We start from the raw sequence: 22,763 nt of genomic DNA on the forward strand, positions 1-22,763 counted from the left end.
CTCTTAGAAGTCTGTAGGTTACCAAATATAGTGACAGGACTTTTTGTCACTGTATGTAGGACATGTTTTTTTCAGGCCTTGTATGCTTTTAGTAAAGTATCTCTGTGGGCATTCCAGTTGCTGCTTGTGTCAGGAGGACCTTGTATTCAGTATAATATAAAATTATTTATGTCTTTAGTTAGTCATACTTTATTGGCCACATTAGTACCACTAGGCTAGTGACATCTTTAGGGGAACACTCAATGTGGTATTTCTACTACTAGGGAAATTTGGTCAGGGCATCAGTGAACTTTCTCTGCTCTTTTTGATAGGTGCCATGGGATCTTTTACATCAACATGATCTACCACCAACTCAAGAAGATGGGACCTCATTTTAAGGTCTCATCTAAAAGATGATTTTCAAAATGAGGTGTTTGTATGACAGTTACAGCTGTGTGTTTAGCGGGAGTGATAAGAGAGCTGAGTGGAGTAAACAGTGTTAGAATTTGTAAAGTAGTTAGAAGGAGATGTTGTGTTAAGCAAAGTATTATATGAGTGAAAAGTGTAATTAGTACAGCAGAACATGCCATATGAGCAACAGTAAGAGTGTTGCTAGTATAAGAAAGAGAGACACTTTTGTTTCCCCACTGGCAGGCCAAAGCCATACTAAGTGGCAAGGGTCTGGCCAAGGCAAGCTGTATTCCTTGAGTAGTTTGGACTATTGGACTATTTTTTTTAAGTTTATGACCTTTTATTAACCAACTGTGCATTGACATCAGTCTGGACAAACTGTAGATAGACATTTCGGTGCTTGCTCTTGATGTTTTTTGGTAGGGCAGGACTCCCTGGACTTCAGTGGGGGCTGTTGCTAAATCAAAATCTCATCCCTCTTTTGTTGTGAGGGAGTGTTCCTACTCCTGCCCAAATCCAAAGCAGCCATAATCTACAGTCGGACATGAATCTCTTGCATTGCAGTTGAAATTCATCCTTATGCACCATGGAATGAACCATAAATGATTTTCTCTTGAAACTCTTAAATCTGATGTTGTCAGTCTTCACTAAATCCTTGACAGTGTGTTCGGTTCTGAACCTCGGAGCCGACTCTGCCATATACTTTAGCTCATGCCCTCCAAACTCTCGAGCCAGGCACTACCCATAATGCTCCTCTCAGAAATTACCGCTTCACAGACCAGACGCGTTTGTTTCTCTCTCGAGCCTTGGCTATTTTTAGTAAGTCTTTTCTTAACTCTCATTTTCTTATTAAAAAAAATATCTACTTTATATATCCTCTGTTACTCTCCCTTTTTACTCACCTCCTGCTCTCATAGCTTAGTGTGAGTGTATTCTACTTTGTATCTTCTTTTACTCTCCCTTTTTACTTAGCTACTGTGCTCATAGCTTAACATGAGTATGTTCTTCTCTGTTTCCCTTCTACTGTTGGTAGACCTTTTAAGTACCATTGGTACATTCTTTTACCTTTTTAGGTATTTCTAATTACCATAGTCTGTATCCACTTTCCTTATTGACCTAACCAAAAAAAAAAATCTTCATCTTTTTCCTTTTCTTGTCGCATGGGTGTGTGACAGTTTTCACCGTGTCATTATGGCTGAACAACAACATCTTTCTCCTCCTAAATCTTCTAAAGGCACATCCGGCTTTAAAAGGTGTCGGAAATGTGAGGGCAAGATGCCCAACTGTGACGGGCATACTTTGTGTGTCTGTTGTCTGGGGAAGATTCATGTCCAACAACACTGCTCTGTCTGTCACAGGTTTTCATCTTGTACCTTGACTGAAAGGAAAAACAAACTTATTTTGAAGGGAATCCTCAAATCCGGATTTAACAAGCCATTTCTGAGTCCAGGACTAAAGCTAGCACTTCTTCATCCTTATCTTCTACCTCAAAGAAAAGGCCTTCTTCGATTCGAAGGTCCTCAGAACCATCAAGAAAAAATGCCTAAATCAACCTCAGTACCAAAGAGCTCATCGGCATTGAAAGGTTTATCTGGAACAAAAACTAAATTCGTCTCTGAGCCGACAGCTACTACTTCGGCGCAAACTGATTCATTGGTACCGAAGCAATTAGGGCTGCCTCCACTCCGAAGAATGACTTTACTTGCCTTCTATTTGACTCTTTTAAAGACAGGCCACCAAGTCCCTTTGTGGAAGTGAGACCGCTAAATCTCATTCCACTGCCTTGATTCCATCTACTAAGAGTCTCTTAGACCCAGATTATTATGAGACTGGTGGATCAGCATCTGACGGCGAGGGGATTGTTCTCTGTTCCTAGACCCACTGGTGCTGGAATCAGCCAATCTATGATACCCCCATATCCTCCTCCTTCAACTCCTGCTGAGTCTTTGCAGCCCTCGGTTCCGACTCTTCCGACGTCTACTGTCTCTGATCCGGTAGCATCCTCTTCTCCGGTTCAAAGAATTGCCTTGAGTTCCTCTGAGATTGCTGCACCGGAGACCTCCCGGGCTTGGGACTCTCTGGTCAGGTCTGAGGTGCATGGGTCTTTTTCTGCTCCTTCAGAGCTGTCCATATCCCTCTGTGCCTCGGCCTTTGTAGCGTTGACCCAGGCTTCTGTTCCAGAGACTGCTTCCTCGGTGCGGTGTGTGACCTCTGGACCTCCGGCCTTCCGGATCATGGAGAAGGCTTTGTCCATTGGGGAACCCTCAGTCATTGCTTTCCGTGATGGGACAAATTTCTGTATCTCCTCAACCTGAGCTACCATCAGCCTCATTACTAGGACAGCTGGCATAAAAGTCCCAGGTTACACCCACTTTAGTGCTCTCCTGTTCGGATGCTTCCCCAGGTGATATCCGTGAGGAAGTCAGTGCGAAGAGAAAGTGCAAGAGGAAGCACTTACTCCCTTGAGGAGTCTGAAGATACTGATTTTGATGAGGGGGAAGGTTCCACCAGGTCACCCCCAATGATGTTTCCTTCGGGTACATCCTTGAAATCCTGAAACAGAGGGGTGGATGGTCCTTAACCCAACCTTCCTCAGAGGACTCTGTATACTTGGAGGCTTTTTGTGCCCAGCCCTCTATGTCTTAGATCTCTCCACCTGCTGATGATCTCATTAAATTGATTGCTCAGTGGGAGTGGAAGATGTCTGATGCCATAGAGCCGATCCCCAAGAGACCTGATCATATCTTATCAGCTCCTAAGGATGAGCCACATTGGTCCAAAAGGATTCCCATTGACGCCATGGTGATAGTGGCGTCCATGAGGAAAGTCTGACTATCCGTCCTCCTAACAAGGAGTCTAGGAGTATGGATAAATTTGGGAAGCACATTTATGCTTCAATGACCTTCGCTGTCAGGTCCTTGAATTATATGGCACACTTTACCCAATTACAGAGGAATCTGATCAAGGAACTTTCCGATACCCTCTCAGGAGCAGGGGCTGAAGTGGTTCGAGACAAAGTTACCTCTCATCTAGCAACCCTTGATGCAATTTCTAACTCGTCCATGAGGCTTATTGCTCATACAGCTAAAGGGACAACTAGGGCGGTGGGTTCAGGCATAGCCATTAGAAGGCACTCCTGGATGTGCTTGTGTGACTGTGGAGCCATTCAAAGCATCATTCGTCAATGCTCCATTTGATGGATTTACCCTTTTTGGTCCCAAGGTAGAAGGTGCCGTAGCCAGATGGGAAAAGGATGGCAAGACCCTTTTTGCCATAGGCGTACGTTTCTCTACTCCTCAGAGGCTGAACTCTAGGAACCAGGGAAGTGGGAGACTGTGGTTTAAAAAATCCAAAGGACCTTTCTGAGATTCAAGAGGCAAAGACTTCCCCGGGGCAGAAGGGGAAGCAATGGAAGATGCCACCCCAGAGGCAGAAATGGACCACAAAAGCAGTGATCCAGAGAATCTTTCTCTGGTACATCTACCAGCACCCCTGAACAGGGGCCCGATTGCCCTTCTCTGGAGGCAGTTGAGGGATGACGTTCTTTACACCAGTCTGCCTGGCAAATGTTAACTATGGACAAATGGGTGCAGAGAATAATATCTAGACGTTACATAATCCCTGTATCACTACCCCCAAAATCCCAGACAAAACTCCCGGACGTACCACCCAGTCACAGGGAAGCAGCAGTACTAGAAATTCAAAGACTACTCGACAAAAGAGTCATCCAAAAAGTCCCACCAGACCAAACAGGATCCGGTTTTTACTCAAGATTCTTTTTAGTGGCCAGGAAAACAGGGGACTGGAGATCCATCTTGGACCTCAGCCAGTTCAATAAGGCAGTTCAGAAAACCAAATTCCAGATGGTCTCTGTTCAGTCGATACTTCCATTCTTGGAAAAAGACAAGTGGATGTGCTCTGTAGACCTCCAAGACGCTTATTACCACATAAAAATGGAAAAGAGCTCCAGGAGGTTTCTGTGCTTCCGGCTAGGCGCCAATCATTTGCAATTCAGAACGCTGCCTTTTGGACTCACCACAGCCCCCAGGGTGTTCACCAAATGCATGACAGTGGTAGCAGCTCATCTAAGACTGCAAGGATTTTGAGTATTTCCATATCTCGATGACTGGTTCCTCACCACTACACCAGGCGTCAGTTAGAACTGGCAAGAGATTACACCATACATCTTTGTACATCTCTAGGCATAACAATAAAGTTCGAAAAGTCCTGACTTCATCCCTCTCAACAACTGTATTTCATTGGAGCCCATTTAGACACGATTTCAGGAATTGCACCTCTCCCTCCAGAAAGACTACAATGCATCAGATCCCAAGTCAGGCAAATTCTATGGAACAGGGTCCCAACAAAATTAGTTCTTCAAGCATTAGGCTCCATGGCAGCATTAATCACTCTTTTTCCCTTGGCAAGGTATCACATGCGAATATTGCAATGGTTACTATCTTCCCAATGGTCTCTGATGCACCAACCAGTGTCTCATCTAATTCTGATTACCAGTCGCCGCAAACAGGACCTCATGTGGTGGCTACACTCCAATCAGATTCTCTTGGGTCGGCCATTCATTCTTCCCCAGCCCCAAGCCATAATGACCACGGATGCTTCCCAGATAGGGTGGGGTGGGGGCATTATCTGAGAAGAACAGTCCAATGCATGTGGTACCAGTTGGAGGCCAACTTGCACATCAATGTTCTAGAGATGAGGGCAGTGCTGTTAGCATTGCAAGCATTCCAAGATGTCCTTCCTGTAGGGACAGTAGCAATTCAGACGGACAGTATGTTGGTAGTCTGTTATATAAGCAAAGAAGGGGGAACCAGATCTTACACATTGTGTTGCGCGGCACTCTGAGTTTGGCAGTGGATGATTTCTTCCAACCGCTTTCTCTCAGCAATGCACATTACTGGGAGCTCCAACATGATAGCAGACAAATTGAGCAGAACTATTTTCTTGCCGAGAGAGTGGTTTCTCAATCCAGCAGTGGTGAACAAGATTTTTTGCCACTGGGGCCAGCCTTCCTACGATCTTTTTGCCTCTCCTCTAAACAAGTGCAGAAGTTACTTTGCCCTAATCCCCCGTCAGGGGGAGTCACCCAGAGACACTGTTCTCCACGATTGGCCCCCTGGTCTGCTCTATGCCTTTCCCCCAACTCCCCTCATATCGCAGTTCCTAAAGAAAGCCAAAAGGATGGAAAATTCAATAATCCTCATTGTCCCCTTCTGGCCTCGACATGTTTGGTTTCCCTTGGCCTCATTTAACTCGGAAACCAAGGATTCTGGATCCAGCTCCTGATCTGCTGACTAACCCAGAGGGCATGGTACATCGAAATCCCCAATGTCTCAAGCTTATTGCATGGCTTCTCCAATTCCCATGATTACCGGGCATCCTTCTTTTTCTTCCCCTGTCCGACGAATTATTGTTGCCCATCACAAATCTTCTACTAGGAAACCATATCAAAGTAAAATGGGAAAAATTTGCTAGATGGGCCCTTGATAAAGGACTAGACCCTTATTCCAGTCCTAGTCATAAAGTTGTAGATTTTCTAGCTACACTTTACCAATCTGGATGTTCATCTTATCCTGCCGTCAGGCGGTTCCCCAGTCGGCCTGAGTTCCAAAGTCTTGGTCCGGCATCGGTTGCTGTCGCCTCCTCCCTGACGTCAGTGCGACAGGGGTATATAAGATGCAGCCAACGCCATTTTCTTCAGTCTTTCTTGCCGCGCGGTGCCCGAAGCAGAAGCAGTTCGCAAGTGCCGGTTGGCCGACTCCTGAGATTTTCATTTCGAATCCAGAATCGAAGTCTTCTACAAAGCTAAGTACCCCATTGGGGAAACTTTTTCTTGCCTCAGTCCGATGTCAGTAAAAGTTATTAACTGTATTTCTTGTGGGAAGCAAATACCTCATAAGGATTTCCACTCCTATTGTATTCCATGCCTGGGCCCAGACCACGAAGTCACTGGTTGTCGGTTTTGTGCTAGGTTTAACAAGAGCACTATTAAACATTGGTTTGATTTTGCCCGACATTATTTTGGCAGAAAATTCAATTACACCATGCTGTCGGAACTTCCGACGACCGGATTACATAAAAAGCGCAGAGACAAGGAAAGGCATCCGAGGCCCAAAACTGACGACGAGGCCTCTTCAAGGCCAGTCGCCGGTTCTCCGGTTTTCAGCGAGGCGCCTACGCAGCCCCTGACGACCGCTTCCACAGAACCATAGACTGCCTCTGACTCCCATGTGGAGCTGGCTGGGCCTTCGGATGCTCTATGTCTTCAGCCTACTGAAACTAACCCTTCTGAGGGACTGAAGTAGCTGAGCAATCCACAGCCTCGGAGGGTGTCTTCAGACTTACCCAGTTAACCATTAAACCCTCTGCTAAGTCTAAGGCCCCCTTAAAAAGAAAAGAAACAGATGCAGCATTCTCCAGGACAGGCTTCCATCCTAAGAAACAAATGCTCAAAATGGCCGAAGACCTAATCACCCTGATCAGGGGGTCCCATCCCCCTCCTGATAAAAAGCCCAGACAGGATGCAGACTATGAATCTTCCGACCAGGTGTCCATCCTCAGACCTAGGATATTCCTTACCCCCTTATGAGGATTCTGATGCTGAGGAATCAATCCCATCAGCCTCTCCGCCTGAGGACCACTCCTTTGGAGAGACCTTCCATACCATGAGGGAGCATTTCCATTGGGAAGGCCAGGATTACTCAGAATCCAAGAAAAGGCTGAGAGACTTCCTTGTATTGCCTCAACACAGACCCCTTGCTATGCCAGTGTTAGATATTGTGGATGATGTGTACGCTGAATCCAGCTTAAACTCTGACTCCTTACCTCCAGCCCCAGTTAAACCTGATAGATATTAGAGTCCCTGACTCTCACAAATTTTTGTATAAAAGACTGTTGCTGACCCTGAAACTATTTCTCAGGGACCAAAGGGATTAAGGCCTCATCAGCAAAAAACCCAGTTCCCTCTGACAGATTAGACAGCTGGGGAAAGAAAGTATATACGCCTGCAACTTTAGCAATGAGAGCTTTAAATTGCCAGTTTCACATGCTAAAATAGCAATTTTTGATGTCTCAGTTGAAACAAAAGATGCTTCCAGATGCAGAAACTCCTAATTTTAAAGAAATGCAGGATTTATTGCATGCAGCTGAACAAGTGGGAAAACATACTTTGCAATGTGGGTTTGATTCCTTAGAGGCCTCCTGTAGAGCAGCACTTACAGGCTCTGTCATTAGAAGGCATGCTTGGTTAAAAGAACATACGTTACCAGATCATGTTAAGGCAAAATTATTGGATGCACCTTTGCAGCAGGATGTGTTATTTGGAGTCAAGGCAGAGGAGGTATTAAAGAAGATGGAGGATAAGGCAAAATCTGTGCAAACAGTGAAGGATTTCTTACAGGTTCAGCCTCCTCGTTTTAGCAGAAATTGGCCAACAAAGAATTGGCCCTTTCCAGTTACAGACAGACCTCAAAGAGGCAGATACAGATGTCCAAGAGGTAGAGGTCAGGCACAAGGTCCTTACAGGCCTTGACAATGGGGTACACCAGGCCAGAAAGAAGGGGAAGGCAGGCCACAACCTTATAAAAAGCATCCTCAATGACTTCCCACTACAGCTGCCAAACAGCTCTCTCTTGGCAGCCCCCTTAGGAGGAAAACTGGCACTTTTCTATCACAATTGGCATTGCATCACCAAAGACAAATGGGTTCTCAACATTGTATCTCAAGGTTACAGGTTCCACTTTCACACTTTGCCAAGGTTAAAAGGAATGCCAAATCTGCCACCAAATCCATTACAGCACTCATGGACATGAGAGCTATTCAAAAGGAACCACCACAGAAGCAAGGACAAGGATTTTATTCAAGACTCATTCTGGTTCCCAGAAAGGACAAAGCCTGGAGACCCATTATGGATCTTTCTTCTCTAAACATTTACCTGGATGTTCCGAAATTCAAAATGTTGACACTACAGCTTCTTCCCATGCTGGGCAAGAAAGCTAGGCTCGTGACTCTGGACCTCAAGGAGGCATACCTGCATGTCCCTATCAGACAAAACTGCAGAAGATACCTCAGATTTCTTGCTGGTTCAATGCGCTATCAATTCTCTGCACTGCCCTTTGGCTTATCTACTGCGCCCAGAGTCTTCACAAAGTGCCTGGCACCAGTAATTGCATTTTGCAGGCAAAAAGGAATTCAAATTTATCCATACCTGAACGACTGCCTGATTCAAGCAGAGAGCAAGGGCATTCTTCTAAAGCATCTGGAGTTCGTAAAAAAGTTAAGTTGCCTGGGGTACACAGTAAATGAAAAGAAATCGAAACTAGTGCCCTCACAACAGATAATATTCCTGGGTGCCAGCTTGAACACAACGGCCCAGATGGCTTATCTCACGCCAGACAAGCAAGGACAACTGACTCAATACTTTCAATTGATGGCAACAAAGACCCAACACCCTGCAAGAAAAATTCTCCAGGCCTTGGGCTACATGGCATCTCTCATACTACTAATTCCATATGCCAGACTGCATATGAGGAAACTACAATGGTAACTAAAGAGTGTATGGTCTCAACACTGTCATAGTTTGGAAACAGTTATACCACTAATTCCTTGCCTTCAACAGGAGTTTTGATGGTGGGCTCAAGCTTGTCACCTCAACAAGGGACAGTTTTTTACTCAACCCACAGCCAGGCAAACACTGACAACATATGCATCGGATTACGCCTGGGGAGCACACATGGCAGGAAAATGTATTCAGGGCGAGTGGCCCACAGAGCAAAGGCATCTTCACATCAATCAAAAAGAGATGCTAGCTGTACAAAATGCACTTATAGCTTTCAAGGACCTGCTGCATCCAGGACAACTACTACTAAAGACAGACAACACCACAGTTATGTGGTACATAAACAAGCAAGGGGGCACACACTCCTACCCCCTCTGCAGACAGGCCATGACCTTGTGGAACACAGCTCTGGACTACCAAGTTCATCTGCAAGCACAATTCCTGCCAGGAGAGAAAAACACACTGGCAGACCTAAGCAGAAACATCATGGATCCTCACGAATGGGAATTGAATCCACAAATATTCAGAATGATAACACAAAAATGTTGGAGCCTGGACATAGATCTGTTTGCATCCCAAGTGAGCTGCCAGCTACAGAAATTCTGCACAAGGAGTTACCATCCACAAGCATGGAAAGTGGATGCCCTCTCATTCAGCTGGAAAAACCTGCAAGTATACGCTTTCCCTCCTTTACCTCTCCTTCCAAAGGTACTCATAAAAGCCAGGCAAGAAGAGCCAAAGATGATCCTGATTGCACCAGACTGGCCACGCCAGCACTGATACCCAATCTTAAAGAACTTAGCACAAGAACCACCCTGGATTTTGCCTCAAATCCCACATCTGCTGACTCAGCACAACAATCAGATACTTCACAGCCAGCTAAAGACCTTAAACCTAGCTGCATGGAAAATTCCTTAGTCAAGCAAGCAATGCCTCTCTCCAAAGCTGTTATGGATGTCATTCTGGATGCCAGAAGGCCTAGCACCAGGAAAGCCTTCTCAGATAAATGGAAGAGATTCTGTGCCTGGAACCAGGCGCACAGCCTTGACCCTCTTGTCCCAAACATTCCTCAGATACTTCAATATTTAACTGAGATGCTGGACAAGGGCCTCTCCTTTTCATCCATCAAGATCCACGCCTCAGCCATTTCTGCTCATTACAACACAGACCCACCAATTTTTTCTAATCCTTTGCTCAAACAGTACCTCAGAGGGGCTAAAAACATAAGACTGCCCCGTAGAGCACCTACCCCAACTTGGGACCTCAACTTTGTTTTGGAAAAATTAACTTTACCTCCTTTTGAGCCAGCTAACACAGCAGAATTAAAATACTTCTCTTGGAAAACTGCTCTGCTACTGGCAATAACATCAGCACGAAGAGTTTCAGAATTACAGGCACTAATGGCAGTGGAACCTTTCCTCATTTTCCACCAGGACAGGGTGTCTTTAAGAACTAACCCTATGTTTATGCCAAAGGTGGTATCAAGTGTGGCTCTAAACCAAACTATTCACTTGCCAACTTTCTATCCAAAACCACAGAACAAAGGGGAGAGACTACTACATTCTTTGGACATTCACAGGCAGTTAAGCTTCTACTTGGAAAAAAAACAAAGCTTTCAGAAAATCTGAGCAATTATTGGTAGCATATGCTACAGGAGCACAGGGAAAAGCCATTTCAAAACAGACTGTCTCAAAATGGATAGGGCATTGTATACGTTTCTGCTATACTCACCATGGGAAACCTGTACCTAGCAGCATTAGATCTCACTCCACCATGGCAACAGCCACTTCAACTGCCTACCTCAGAGGAGTACCTACCAAGGATATTTTGGAAGCAGCAACATGGAGTTCTGTGCATACCTTCACCAAGCATTACCATTTGCCTTTATACTCCAAAATCCAGAGCTGGCTTCGCCACTGCTGTGCTGCAGGGCCTTATAGCCACCCCTAATGCCTTATAGAACCAGCCTCCCTACCTCAGCTTTGTGATTCCACCCAAGTGTAATGACTGCAGCAGTGTAACACGATGAACATAGTACAGTTCTGTACCTACCATAAATGTAGATGTTCTAGTGTAAACACTGCTGCAGTCCAGGTTACCCTCCCTCCTTCCCCTCTTACTTGCTGGTACGTACCTATGCCTTCCACCCTTACTACCTATGGGGGAGTATTTGCTGGTAACTGGAAGTTGTTGTTTGCTTTTCTTATGTATGTTTTATTAGCAATTTGAATTGCCTACCTATTTGGGGGCACCTGACATCTGGGGTAAGAAAAACTGAAGTAAATGGTGTCGGCTGCATCTTATATACCCCTGTCGCACTGACAGCAACCGACGCCGGACCAAGACTTTGGAACTCAGGCCGACTGGGGAATCGCCTGACGGCAGGATAACCCAAGTGTAATGACTGCAGCAGTGTTTACACTCGAACATCTACATTTATGGTAGGTACAAAACTGTACTTTCCTCCACATCAACAATTAAAGTTTGTCTAGCAGCGATTTCAGACTTTCATATAGAACTGGATGGTGCTTCTCTAATGTCACACAAACTTTGTTAAGCATTCTTAAAAGGTCTCCTAATGCTAAGGCCTCTATTTAAAGAACCTGCTCCCCCTTGGGATCTAACTGTAGTTCTTCAGGCTCATACTGTGACCTTCTTTGAACCATCAGCAACTTGTGACTTAAAACATTTGTCTTGGAAAACTTTATTTTTGGTGGTTATCACTTCTGCCAGAAGAGTATCTGAGCTTTCAATCTCTGTCTTGCAAACCTCCCTACTTAATTTTTCATAGAGATAGAGTTGCGCTTAGAACAAATCCATCCTTCTTACCCAAGGTTGCCTCCAAAACAAACATTAATCAGACGCTGCAACTGCCAGTCTTTTTCCCAAATTTTTCTAACAAGGGAGAATATGCACTCCATTTACTTGATGTGCACAGGCAACTATGTTTCTATCTTCACAGGACTAAAGATTTCAGAAAATCGAACCAACTGTTTGTGGCATTCTTGTCTCTCCATCTAGGTAATCCAGTTTCAAAGGTTACTTTGGCTAAGTGACTTAGAGACTACATCACTTTCATTTATCATTCTAAAGGGCTCCAACGTCCAAAATCAGTTCAAGCCCATTCAACAAGAGCATTGGCAATGTCTGCAGTTTTTCATGCCAGAGCATCTTTAGATGACATCTGTGCAGCAGCCCCATGATCTTCTCATCATACCTTTATCACTCATAACAAATTGGATCAGGTCTCGAGGGAACGAGCATTATTTGGCTCTATGGTGCTTAGGAATATTCTTCTGTGAGACCTCCTAAGATTCAGGTAGCTAGGGACTTTGTCCCACTGTCAAGGATTATTTGAAGATTGACAACATCAGATAAAGAAGTTATGTCTTACCATAACGTTCCATCTGTGTTGTCGATCTTCAGCAATCCTTGACATCCCCACCCTCCTTCCTTCATCCTGAGACTCTTAGTAGAGCAAATTAGTTCTTAACTTCCTTTTTAAAGACTTGTATATGGCCTCAGTTGCTATGCCGGTCTTTTAACCATCATTTCTTCATGTCTGACTGCCACCTTCTTTGGCAAACTTGATCTGAGGTAATTTCGGAGAGGAGCATTATGGGTAGTGCCTGGCTCGAGAGTTTGGAGGGTGCGAGCTGAAGTATATGGCTGAGTATTTTTCGAGGTTTGGAACTGAACCCACTGTCAAGGATTGGTGAAAATCGACAACACAGATGGAATGTTATGGTAAGACGTAACTTCTTTTTTTCCAGTTTAAGTATATGCGCATGCACATATGCACACTTATATGGACTGATAAAGTGTGTTCTAAAATCTTTTGCTGAGAGAGAGTACAAATGATGTTCTGTAGTCATATCTCGCCTTCATTCTTACATTCGACTCGGCCTATTTACAAGCTGGAAGCCTTCTAGTTGGCTTGTGGCTAGGTAGGTATCCCATGGTGCACTAGTACAATCCCCAGATCTCGTTTGCCACGTTGACGAGTTTGGTTGTGCTTCTCTTTGGCTCTGGCTAAGTTTTTGAATTTATTCGAATTTGTTGTACTTTCTAGTCAAAACTGTTATATTATATTTTTTAGTCATAGTTAGCATAGTTTAGTATAGTTACCCTTTATAATTGCGCCATTGTGGGCAGTCGTTTGGTAAATTGGCCTTTTGAAGGCATTGTATTGGTATCCTGTGTGCTGGTTTCGTGTTATTAATAGAATTAGTAATTGTAGGCGCCTTTTGCGATCAGTTAGGCTGTGTGTTGTTCTTAGGCATAAGTCTAAGTTTTTGGCGGTTTTCCGCTTGCTAAATTGTTAGCGTAGTTAACAGAACAAGGTTCTGTTTTGTTTTCTTTAGTCATAAGTCCGCTTACTTCTTTGATTAGTGTGTTGACAGAACTAGGTTCTGTTTCCTTATTGAGTATATTGAAAGTTTACACTGTATTACTGTTTTGAGTGTGTGACTTCCCTGCTTATTGTAACTTGCCTAGGTCTATTTTAGTTAGAAGACCTAGTTGTTTTCCCGTTTCCTTTCCTGCCCAGGCTAGGCCCGTTTAAGTTAGAGGGCCTAGTCCTCGTGGTGTCTTTCTCTTTCCTGCAGGGCTAGGTCCATTTAAATTAGAAGACCTAGTCCTCTCCCTTTTCTTCTTCTGTGTGTGTGAGTGCTCATCTCAGTGAGACTCTCTAAAGAAGGTAAGGACCATAAGCCATCTGGCTTTAAGAAATGTATTAAATACTCACAGAAGATGGCCTTAACGGATGACCACATTAAATGCATTTACTGTCTGGAGCCATCCACTTACAGGAAACTTGCTTATTTTGCCACTCTTTTAGTGCTAGGGTGTTGCAAGAAAGAAAAAAATAAGCTCATCCTAAAAGGTCTTCTTAAACCTTCTTTTGAGGAAGATCTGGCTAGCTCTTCCTCTTCTTCTAGATCTCAGGGATCTAAAAAGGAAAAGTCCAAGTCCTCTAAGAGGCCCTCCCCGGCACCGGCTGGTGTCTCGGAGCCACCTTTTAAAATCACTAAATTGGATAAGTCCACTGTCTCTTCGGCTCCACAGAGCTCGGTGCCGATTGAGAGCAATACTGTGATTACAGGGTCAGTTGCAAGTATTTCGGAGCCAACCGCCGAGACCATTTCACGGAGCCGGTTTCTGGATCCTCTGCCGGTTTTCCCTGTATTGAAGTCTCTGATACTGCAGAGATCCTGCTCTCCTACTCTGCGTTCCAGGTCTTCCAGCAGTTTATCGGAAAAAGATGTGGAGAGGGTAGTGCTGAGAGTGTCTAAGTCATCTGCTTTACCTTAATTCTTGTTGGCTCCAGCCCAGTCGGTTCCGGAGCCACTCCGTTAAGCCCCCTTCAATCATTCCTCCTTCGAGCCATGCTGGTCTCTCTGAGCCGGAGTGTTCCGTACCACTGGTGGAACCCTTGGATCCAGCTCCCCCTGTGGCTGTTTTGGAGCCGGGTCTTGCTCCGACACTGTCAGCGCCATCCGTAGTGTCTAGAGCCGAAGCTCCCCGGTCGGCCCCGACAGGGATGCTTGGAACCAAACCTCTTCGGTTCCGAGTCTTCCTCTCGGCACGTCAGCGAGGGTGAGTTCAGATCCTACGTCTGTCTCGGAGCCAATGGCATCCTCGGCCTCCTCAGAGCCGGGGAGGTCTTCGGAGCTGGAGAGGTCAGCATTCGAGATGATGAGGAGTGTGCTGTCCCGATCGTCAGCTCCTACCAGGGGTACCGACAATCTTCCCCCTCGGGCACCTACTTCTGTCTCAGCTCCTACTCTCGCTGTGGACAGCAGAGATCTACAGCCTCTGGAGCCACCGGCTGGTGACCCCCACTTTTTCAAGACCTCCCCGGAATATCCTTCCGAGGAGCCCCCACGGAAGAAGACATGCAAGAGGAAGCATGTAGACTCCCAGGATGAGTGTCTGACCTCTGACACTGACCTCGAGGAGTCAGAAGGGTCCCCCAAGTCATCCACTGATGATGTCTCCTTCATAGAAATCCTAGAAATCCTTAAACAGAGGTGCAGCTGGCCCATTCTCACCCCTTCTGATGAGGAGTCAGTGTACCTGAAGGCTTTCGGGTCTCAACCTTCAGCCTCTTGGGTATCTCCACCCTTTGACGAACTGATGGAGCTAGTTAGTCGAAAGGTGTTATTCTCCTGATGCCGTGGAGCCAGTCCCCTGGAGACCGAATAAGTTTCTTTATGCACCCCCAGAAAATTATTTTTTGTATAAAGGTGTTCCCGTAGATGCCATGGTGGCCACTAAGAGCTAGCTGAGACTTCTGTTCATCTGCTGAATAAGGAGTCTCGAACAATGGACAGATACAGGAAGCGTATCTTCTCTTCAATGGCATTTACCCTTAGATCGCTGAACTACCTTACTCACTTCACGAGGCTTCAGAGAGATCTCCTTAAAGAGTTAGGAGATTCTCTACAAGGTACATGTACTGAGGGAGTCCCTGACAAGGTGTCTGCCCAGTTGTCCACCTTGAACTCCATCGTCAACTCTTCCATGCGGCTTATTTTGTATGCAGTCGATGGAGCGATTAGAGCAGCGGGTTCAGGAATTTCCCTAAGGCGTCATTCCTGGATGCGTTTGTGTAACTTTGCGGAACCGTTCAAGGATACCTTTACCAACGCCACCTTCGATTCCTCATTGTTTGTACCCAAGGTAAAGGACACACTCACCCGGTGCGAGCAAGAAGGAAAGACTCTCTCTGCCGTGGGAGTACGCTATACTGTTCCCTCTAGACCATACCCTAAGGGGCAGAGGAGCAGTAAAATGTGGTTCAAGAAGTCCCAGTGGTTTTACCAGGATGCACAGGGTGACTCCTCCTTCAGAGGCAGAGTAGGAGGAGAAAATGGTAGACCTCGCCTTAGAGGCAAGGGCAGTCCACAAAACCAGGGATGTCGCGATTCCTTTCGGTGCTGGCCTTACCAGCGCTCCTGATGTGGGGCCCAACTTTGCTTCTCTGGGGCCAGTCAGGGGTCGCATTTCTTTGTACCCAGAGGCCTGGCTGGGTATCACTCAAGACAAGTGGGTACAAAGAATTATTACCAGAGGTTATGTCATACCCTTTTCTTTTCCACCCTCTCTTCCCAAGAGGATCCCAGATGTTCCACCCAATCACAGGGATCGGGCAACTGTGGAGGTCAACAAGTTGCTGTCAGAAAGAGTTATCCAACCCGTCCCAGCAGACCAAATAGGATCCAGAACTTACTCCAGATTTTTTTTAGTGCCAGAATGTACAAGAGACTGGAGGCCCATCTTGGACCTCAGCAGGTTAAATGAATCAGTAAAGGACAAGTTCTGGATGGTGACACTGCAGTGTATACACCCGTTGTTAGGGAAAGACAATTGGATGTGTTTAGTAGATCTTCAAGACGCCTACTACCACATAAAAATGGACAGGGCGTAGAGGAGTCCTCTACGCTTCTGACTGGAAGCCAGTCATTACCAGTTTTGTGCTCTGTCCTTTGGTCTCACCACAGCCCCCAGGGTGTTCACCAAGTGTATGGCAGTAGTGACAGCTTACCTGAGACGTCGAGAATTCCATGTGTTTCCATATCTGGACGACTGGTTCTTGACCGCCCCCACCAGGCATCTACTTCTTGGGACACTACCATTCAGCTTTGTGCCCAGCTGGAAATTTCTATAAATTGGTTAAAACCTGCCTTATTACCCTCTGAATCTGTGAATTTTTATAGGCGCAGAGATACACAAGTAGACATGTTGGCTCATCTTCCTGTAGAAAGGGCACAGAATCTGGTTGTTCAAATTCAACGTTTTCTTCCCTTATGGAAGGTCAAAGTCAAGACTATTCTGCAGCTTTTAGGGACCATGGCTTCCACCATATTACTAGTGCCACTAGCCAGGCGACACATGAGAATTCTTCAGTGGCTCCTGTCGTCCCAATGGTTCTTTCAGCACCTACCATTTTCTCATCACATTCTGCTGACAGAATCTTGCAAGAAGGACCTCCTTTGGTGAACACTACTCAATCAGTTAACCACGGGCACTTCATTTGTTCCTCACCAACCCGTTGCCACTCTGACCACGGATGCCTCACAGATAGGGTGGGGGGGCATTATCTAGGCAGGACTGTCCAAGGCACATGGCAAGATCACGAGGCTCACTTGCATATCAACGTTCTAGAGATGAGGGTGGTGCTCCTGGCGTTGCAAGCATTCCATGACCTTCTGCCTCTGGGAACTATTGAAATACAGTCAGACAACATATCGGTAGTATGGTATATCAACAAACAGAGCAGAACCAGATCTTACCCACTCTGTCGAGAGACCATGCAAGTTTGGAAATGGGCGATGTCTTCTCAGCATTTTCTGGTGGCAACACACATTCCAGGGATAACCAGCGTGATAGCCAACAAGCTCAGCCAGGCAATCCTGATGCCTCATGAGTGGTCTCTGAAATAGGAAATAGCAGAACAGATTTTCTGCAGATAGGGACAACCTTGCTGAGATCTCTTTGCCAGCCCAATCAATGCCAAATGCAGCAACTACTTCTCCCTCATCCCCCCTCCTGGGGAGTCACTGAGAGATGCGCTCATTCACAATTGGTCCCTGGGTCTCCTTTATGCTTTTCCTCCATTTCCTCTCATTTCCAAGGTTATTCAGAAAGCTCAATGGCTGGGAAGGAAACTGATCGTCATTGCTCCTTACTGGCCTCATCAGGTTTGGTTCCCGTTCCTCGGGCCTCTTCTCCTAGACGATCCTTGGATTCTGGACCCAGTTCCAGACCTGTTAACTCACATGTCAGGTTTGCTTCACCCCTCCTTACCTACCCTTGATTTGACAGCGTGGCTGCTCCAGTTCCATCCCTAGTCAGGCTTCATGACTTCTCACCCTCTGTGACTCATATCCTTACGTCTTCTCGTAAACCTTCCACTAGGAGACTATATTCCAGTAAATGGAGAAGATTCTCTATCTGGGTGGCGAAAATGAATGTTGACCTTTACACTGCCTCCATTCCAGTGGTTTTGGAATTCCTGTCTGAGCGTTTTCACCAGGGATCTGTGGCTGCCCCTATCAGGGTTCAATCGGCAGCGATTTCAAATTTTCTTCTAGGCTTTCAAGATTCTAATCTGATGTCACATAGGCTGTGCAAAACTTTCCTTAAAGGTGCCACTTTGTTGAGACCCCCCCCCCCTTTCAAGAACCTGTTGCCTCATGGGATTTAAATGTTGTGTTATCCAAATTAACTTCTCTACCCTTCGAGACTTCTCATTCATCCCCTTTGAAATTCCTGTCTTGGAAGACTTTGTTTCTGGTGGCGATCACGTCAGCCAGACGGGTGTCAGAGTTGCAAGCATTGTCTGTGAAACCACCTTACCTGATTTTTCACAAAGACAGGGTGTCCCTTTGTACTAATCCTTCCTTTGTCCCCAAGTCTGTTTCCATGCCAGCTTAAATCAATCCGTAGAACGTCGGTGTTCTTTCCAAATCATTCCAACGCATCTGAATACAGGATGTTACGTGGTCCTATCTCGCCTACATTCTTTACTCACGGGTTCGGAGACGATTCTCGGCTCCGACTCGGCCAACTTATTTCTCTAGCACGAAGTCTCTAATTGGCTGGGCTAACCCGGTATCCCAAGATGCACCTCGCCCTAGCCCCAGATCTCGTTTGCCGCTTGTAGAGTTAGGACGTGGTCTCGCTTGGCTGTGGCTAAGTACCCTTTTTCAAAACTTTTCATAAGTCTTAGCAGTCTATTCTCTTGTAAAAAGCTATTTTAATAGCTAGTTTTTCATTGTGAGTGTACTGTGTAAGCGAGTAGTGAGTAGTGTTTTTTGTGGTATCCCTCTGTTCATAGGTTCATAGGTTCATACTAGGCTATCTGCCCTAGGGCATTTATAAGCCTAGCCAGAGTGTGTGTGTGTGGCTTTCACCACCCCTTAGGATGAGAATACTATACCCATTAGTTTGCTGTGCCTCTGTCCAGCAGTGACACAGAGATGATTCCCGGGGTAAACCTACGATCTCCCATCCACTCGTCAAGATTTCTCTTGAACAGAGTCAGTGAGGGGCTCTGCCTCCCATGGACTGGGATTTTGTTCCATAGTGTAGGGAGTCTCTGGGTGATGAATCTGTCCCTCCAGCACGTCCTATTTATATCCATGTTGAGGTTTAAGTCTCTTGCTCTCGTGGCTCTGGTGGATTTGGATTTTTTGAGGTGGAGCATGTCCATTAATTCCGGGTTGGACATGGCCTTGTATGTCAGGCACAGATCACCTCTGAGCAGACGGTATGCGACTGAATAGAGCTGGAGTTTCTTCAGTCGGGCATCGTATGACATATGTTTGAGCCCCTTTATCCTTTTGGTGAGGAACTTTTGGGGTCTTTCCAACTGCTGCAGGTGTCGGATAAGGTACATTCCGAATGGGGCGTTGTACTCAATCATTGGTCTGATAAGTGAAGAGTACAGGGGTACAATGACCTCTCCTGATCTGGATGTGAATCCCTTCATGATCAGGTGGGCAATGTAGAAGGTCTTCCTAACCACTTTGGCAATGTGAATGTCAAAAGAGAGGTTACTGTCAACTTGGGTCCCCAGGTCCCTGATAACTTCTTCCGTGTTTAATGGATTACCACCTATGTGGTAATTAGGGGTTACCTTGTTTTTCCCAAAGGGTATGACTATACATTTTTGGCATTTAGCTTAAGGCCATGGCTCTGGCACCAGTTATCCATTTCTATGAGACCTCTCTGGAGGATGTCTGTGTCTGATGGAGTGTCAATTATGGTGCCCAGTTTGCAGTCATCTGCAAATTTTGTCAGCCACAATCCCCCTATGTTTGCCTGCACTTCAGAAAAATAAATGCCGAACAAGAGGGGGCCCAGGACTGAGCCCTGTGGGACACCGCTCGTGACCGGCTTAGAGTCTGACATGGCACCAGCAACTCTAACCCTGTGTGTTCTGTCCTTGAGCCAGTTTGCAACCCATCTTGTGACATATGGGTTTACATCTAAGCTGGTGAGCTTTTCTATGATGCCCGAGTGGGGTATTGTGTTGAACGATTTTGCTAGGTCAAGGTAGGCTGTGTGAACTGTCTTACCCTTATCAATGGCCTTAGTGACTGTTTCGAAAAAGTCGGCCAAGTTCAAGAGGCAGGATCTGCCCTTGACAAAGCCAAATTGGGTAGGATCCAGTGTCTGTAGGTCCCCAATGTCTTTATTTATGAGTTCCATTATGATCCTCTCCATAGATTTGCAGACCAGGCTCGTCAAGCTTATGGGGCGGTAATTTCCAGGGTCCGTAGAAGCACCGCCTTTGTGGAGTGGGACCACAGTTGCCGTATGCCATTCTTTGGGTACGTATCCTGTAGTAAGGCTAAGATTAAACAGCAGCCTTATGTGTGGGTTTAGTTCCTCATTGAGTTCATGTAGCACACAGCCGGGGACACCGTCCGGTCCCATTGATGCTGTGTTTTTGCTTTAGAGAGCAGCTCTCACCTGGGCATCTGAGATGTTTGGGAGGCTAGACTCTGGTGGGATAGATATTTCTCCTTTTGGGGGGAATTTGCACTGAACCTGTCTGCCAGTATGTTGGCAATGTCTGTGGGTTCAGTGATTTTTTTATCATTTTGGACTAATTCTGAGCATATCTGGGAGTTTCCACCCAGGTTTCTAACATAGCTAAACAAGGCCTTATGATTGTCTTTGTGTCATTAGCGATTTTTCTCTCAAACTTGGCCTTGCATGATTTTATGAGTGATCGTAGTTTTTTGCTAGTATTGATCAGAGATGCCTTCCCTTTTAGTGATTTTGCTCTGTCATGTAGTAGCTTTCTCCTCTTGTTGTAGAGTTTGTTTATGCCTGGTGTCCACCAGACTGGGCCTGCCTTTGGTGGAAAGGGTCTTGATTTTATTAGGGATTGCTTGATCCATACATTCCTGGAGGTGCTCGTAGAAGGCATTTGTAAGGGTTTCAGCAGCGTGGGTTGTGGTTTCCACTGGCTCGGGGCCTTGAAGGATACCACTCCAGTCTTAAGAAGTGTGAAGTTTGCTTTTGAGAAGTTCTTCACTGTGGTCTTTTGCTGGGGTGGGGGCGGGATGTGGATCTCCAATGAGATTAATTTATGGTCTGATCTCACCAATGAGGGATATACTTCGGTGTGAAGCATTTTGTCCCCATGTTTGTGATGATCAGGTCTAGTATATTTTCTCCTCTTGTGGAAATGGTGACTAGTTGTTCCATAGCATTTGAGTTTATGAACTCCAGGAACCTTTGGGCTAGGTTGTTGGGGCTTGAGTAATGTTCCCAGTCTATGTTTGGGTAGTTGAAGTCACCCAATATGATGGTGTTTGGAGAGACATTCATACTCTCCAGTGTCTTCAGGAAGGCTGTGTGGGTTTCCTGAGTTTGAGAAGGTGGTCTGTAGCATGCTACAAACTGTAGGGCAGTTTTACCTATGGTTAATTGCACCTGGATGGTCTCCGATGCTTCGTGCGTTGCCACTAACCTGGAGGATTGGGTATCCTTTATGAATATGGATACTCCTCCTTTTGTGGTTCGTCCGGATTTTGGGGCGGAGCATGATATGAGGTATAACCTGATAGTGCTGGGGTGCTCTCAGGAGCCTTGAACCAGGTTTCAGTCACAGCACAGACATCGATGTTCTCCATACTGAGGAGGGCTTCGAGTGCATCTTGAGGTTTAGACTTGTGGCAGTGTGCAGTATTACGCTTAGTTTTTCTCCATTTGTGTTTTCTAGGTGGGTAGGTTTATCATTTCAGCCTTGCCTAAAAAAGGCACTATGGGGGTGGCAAGAGCCTTTGCCAATATCCGGAAGCCCAGGTGTGACAGCTGCAAGCTGTCCCTTGCGAAGCAGCGTGGCTTGTTAAGCATGTCATCTCAGGCAGACAGACATTGGATCCACTTAGAATGACACCAGTAATTAAGCCAATTATTAAAGCTGATCATTTTGTCTCTGTATTGTGGCATCATTCTTGGTGAGGGTAGGATACTGCTCAGGGTCAGGGTCATACCGGCCTGGGCTACATAATCTGAGAGCTCCTCTATGTCTCTTTTCATGTAGTCCAGGGAGGTACGTCTCAGGTCGTTCACACCGGCATGGACAATGACTGAGTCATACTTGTACTTGCTGTGGAGTGACCTGAGTGCTTGAGTTATGTGGCGGATTCTAGCGCCTGACAGGCAGCTTACTGTGATCTTTTCCTTGTTCAGTCTGGTGAGTGGGACGTCAGTGTGTCTGACTATGGAGTCACCTATAACAAGTGTGTCTGGCATTGTGTTTGGCCTTAAGGGCTGTGACTGTTTAGCACACTGACTTTGAGAACTATGTGTTGCATGTCTTATGTCTTGAGGTGGCAGTTGCTTGGGTGTCTGCTTTGGAGGCCTCTGTAGTTTTGGTAGATTTTTGATCAGTGCCTCCGAGTATGTCTTTGTGTGTTTATGTGTTTGTTTTGCAGTTGTGATAGTTCTGTGTGAAACTGGGTTTGTGGTGTGCGTGGTTTCCTTCTTCTCCAGTTTGGCTATATAGTTGCATCTCTCACATGTATTTGTGTTTTGTGGGAGAAGGAGTGGGTTGTCTGTGTACATGAGGCAATTGTAACATTGCCTCAAGATGCCCAGATTCACCAGCTGAACAGGAGAGGACGCTAGCAACTGACCCTTCGACATGCTAGAAAAAGTGAAAAAGTTTGCTGTGTAACTGAGTCAGAAGGGACCTATAGGGAAATGGATACTCAAGGGGATTCTAGGCTAATGTAGTACTTTGTTTAGTATATAAGTACTTTACCTATAT

The 22,763-nt window shown here is 45.8% G+C and overlaps 1 protein-coding gene across 1 annotated transcript in view; it reads left to right on the top strand.

Moving 5' to 3' along the window:
• The window catches only part of NDUFAF2 (NADH:ubiquinone oxidoreductase complex assembly factor 2), a 1,030,824-nt gene that overhangs the window by 492,035 nt on the left and 516,026 nt on the right, over positions 1-22,763 (top strand). The window lies entirely within an intron of this gene.

Source organism: Protopterus annectens, chromosome 2.part2 (genome assembly GCF_019279795.1).
Source record: "Protopterus annectens isolate FY-2018-M chromosome 2.part2, PAN1.0, whole genome shotgun sequence".
NCBI classification, from domain to species: Eukaryota; Metazoa; Chordata; order Ceratodontiformes; family Protopteridae; genus Protopterus; species Protopterus annectens.